This window comes from Hippocampus bargibanti, linkage group LG13 (genome assembly GCF_051943395.1).
Source record: "Hippocampus bargibanti isolate YZ-2025 linkage group LG13, ASM5194339v1, whole genome shotgun sequence".
Lineage (NCBI taxonomy): Eukaryota > Metazoa > Chordata > Actinopteri > Syngnathiformes > Syngnathidae > Hippocampus > Hippocampus bargibanti.
The window spans coordinates 9,002,438-9,005,992 of NC_142746.1; the positions used below are offsets into that span (position 1 = coordinate 9,002,438).

Consider the following 3,555-nt stretch of genomic DNA (forward strand, 5'->3'; position numbering starts at 1 on the left):
TTAACTCAGCAACAAGAAAAAAAAACATATTGTATACGTTAAAGCGACAATCAAAGAATAACATTTGATAGCATTTGAATTTAGCGCACCGGTTACTCAACAAATGTGGAGCTGAGGCTGCCAAAGGACATTTTGTAGCATTTGATGTGCTGGACCAGATTGTCCAAAGCACTTGTGTTTATTACGCTGGCCTGCATGGCACATATTGGTTGCCAGCACACACGCACACACACACACACACACACACACACACACACACACACACACACACACACACACACACACACACACACACACACACACACACACACACACACACTCTTGGTCCAAATGAGGTCATTATCACGTCTCAGCGGTATGGCGGAATTAGTGAAGGCAAGCTCACGTCTGCTAACCTTTCAGATGTTGTAAAGATTTAATCGAATTGTTTCTGGCAGCCCGGTGTGATCATCTTTATTTTACAAACTCATCTTTGACGGTGACATAGGGAATACGCGGCAGCGCGCAGGGACGAAGGCGCACTCGACACTTTATGATATTGATTTTTTTTTTCTGGTGACTTTGCTTATAAAGATGTCAAAGTTGTGTAACAAGCAAGTGGTAAAGATAAGTTGACTCCTTTTACAAGAGGCCCGTTTGTTTTGAACCGCTAGCCTGAGCTGTTGTTTTTGTTTTTCTTCTTCGCTCAGAATTAGAATCAGAATCTTTATTAGCATAGTATGTAGAACACACAAGGAATTTGTCTTCGCTGCACGAGTATCATCATAAAAGAGACATGACAAATGAGCATGGAGAACACTCATAAAGGCTAATCGAATCGAATCGAATGAAATTCCTTCATGTAAGTGGTACCTCTCAGGAACAACTGTGAGACTATGTGCCAAGTATCAAGCAGACAGTGCTTCAAGTGTGTACAGAGTGCAGGTACAATGATTATAACGGGATGCTGTTCCATAAGGTTGTGAAAAATTGCAAAGAGGCACTATCCAGTTAGATTTCTGTTACTTTTGAGAGATTCAACGGCGACGGGGGAAGAAGCTGTTAGCTGTCTGCTGGATTTGGTGCGCTATGGTCGGTAGCCTGCTTGAGGGGAGTAGCAGGAAAAGGTGGTGGGCAGGGTGCAGCGGGTCCAGTTGGAAGAAGTTAAGAGATCCGAGTAAATGGGGTGAATGGTTATCGGTTTCTCTGTGCTCTGTGATTGTCTGATGACCAGTCCATGGATGTAGTCTCATTAATTTTTTTAAAAACACTTTCATTCACCAATAATGATAACCTGATGAGCTGTCCACTGTTGTGATCACTCTCCCAGAAAGGCTTAAAAAATAATAAATGATTCAATTATATTTATGAATCGTACTCGATACAGTATGTTTACAACATCTAGATCAAATGGATAGTTTAATTTAAAAAACATCTAAGGACATATCCATCTTTGATAAACATCTGCTGGTGTTATTACATTGAACTTGTCTGCAATGTTGATCTCTTTTTCCTGAAAAAAAAAAACCGAATGAAATGTCTTTGAATTTACAAAAAAATGGTTTGCAATTTCCAACCAAATACCTCATTAGTGAAGACAACCCTCCTATTTCAAAATGGTATCTTCCTTACGCCCGTATCCATTCCTATTTTCTTGTCACATGGTGACTCCCTCGTCGTCGTCGCCCCTTTTCATCTCGCGGCCATAAAAGCAAAGTAGGAAAGTGTCAATGTTTACTAATTTGTCACACATCTTTTTTTTCCCTCCAATGTCACTTTCACTTACTTCCTAGCCAAGTGCCATCCGGACCTCCCTCCTTGTCCTTCATTTTCTCCTCCTCCCGAGCAACAACAATACCTTGCTTGCATCTTTCTCCTCTTCCGCTCGGCCGCGCCCTGCCACCCTTCCACTCTCTTCCCCCTAAACAGGGCCAGATGGAGGCAAGGATGGAGTGATGGAGGATGGGGAGGGAATCGGGTTTAGACCCAGCCGCGTCCCCCGCCGTGGGGAGCTGTCAGCCCTGCCGGGAAAGAGGAATTCTCCGACAATAAAATGCGGATTTATCACCACTCTACCACAGAGAGAGAGAGAAAGACAAGGAAGGGGGATGAGATCAGAATCACAAAGGCGAAAACAAATTGAAGAGTGACTTTCAGAAGAGGGTTAAACATGCTTTCCCCACACGTAAGATGGCAGCGCGATGGGCCCGGTCATCGCTGAGCGTTTGGTGACCGAACCGACTGAGCCCAATCAACCTGCTAAAAATACGTGCGCCCAACAACGGCCTGTGTAATTGCAACCAGAATGTGCAGCATTTGATAAATTGCTTGACCCCGCAGGAATGTTCAGCCTGTAAATTTTTACGGCATTTTGGATCGCGCTGAGGTGTGCGCGGCCCCGTGTGTGTGTGTGTGTGTGTGTGTGTGTGTGTGTGTGCGTGCGCATGCATGTGGTTTATTACAACAAGAAGAGCCTGTGCATCCCCCCCTTCCCCCACCACCCGCTTCAATCGTTATTATTCCAAAAACCCTAAACGTCCCTCGGTTGTATCTGCTGCATACATGGCCATAAGACACAATGTTACATGTGTACTCTGGGGTAATTTTTGTTGTACAAAGTGTATCCCATAAAAGAGCGCATAGCATGATATGACACTATCCACAAATGGGATGATACTGTGCGTCAAGTGTGCCCAAACAATCGATCGTGGTATTCCACAGAATAGCCCCAGGACGACTGTGAAGGGCGTAGGGGGGAATTCGTGTTCTATGTGTATGTTATTAATTGTCAATATTTTTGTGTTGGAGGACACTGCACACTAATCATCCAATACGTTTCATGTTAACAACAACAATAAAAAAAACAATTGTATCTAAATAAATAAATAAATAAATAAATAAATAAATCATCCAATAAATAAATAAATACATAAATAGATAAATAATCCAATCAAAAAAAAAAAAAAATATATATATATATATATATATATATATATATATATATATATATATATATATATATAAATTTAAAAAATATACAAATAAACAAACAAACAATTAAATACATAGAGAATATTACAGAAAAATAAATAAATACATACATAAATAAATAATATAAAAAATTACAATGAAGAAAAAAATAAATTAATACACAAAGAAACAAATGAATGAACGAATAAATAAACTACCAAACAAATAAACAAATAAATAATTAATTAAATACCTAAGTAATATACAGTAAATACATGAATAAATAATCTATAATAAATTAACATGAATAAATAAATAAATAAATAAACGAATAAATAAATAAATAAATAAATAAATAAATAAATAAATAAATAAAAGACAGGCCTAAAAGTAACACAAAAATGTAAGGATGCACGTTGCATATCTGGTTGGCGTGGTCGCATCGCAGTGCGGAGGTGCAGGGCTTGAGTTTTTAAATAAAACAATAACACGCACCAGAAAGAGAATAATCAAATTGGCAAAAAAAGAAGAAAAATCATCTAATGTGACTTTCCAGTTGGAATTTGAAAGGTGGAATTATTCACAGTCCACTCCAAAGTCCGCCTG

General features: G+C 39.2%; 1 long non-coding RNA gene across 1 annotated transcript; it reads right to left on the bottom strand.

Annotated features, from left to right (window-relative positions):
- Positions 1 to 317: 317 nt before the first annotated feature.
- Positions 318 to 2,039, bottom strand: LOC148889245 (uncharacterized). Its single transcript, XR_016116937.1, has 3 exons — positions 1,766 to 2,039; positions 1,564 to 1,675; positions 318 to 1,492 (listed from the first exon to the last, which is right to left on the bottom strand). It is a non-coding gene; the product is annotated as an uncharacterized LOC148889245 (long non-coding RNA).
- Positions 2,040 to 3,555: the final 1,516 nt, after the last annotated feature.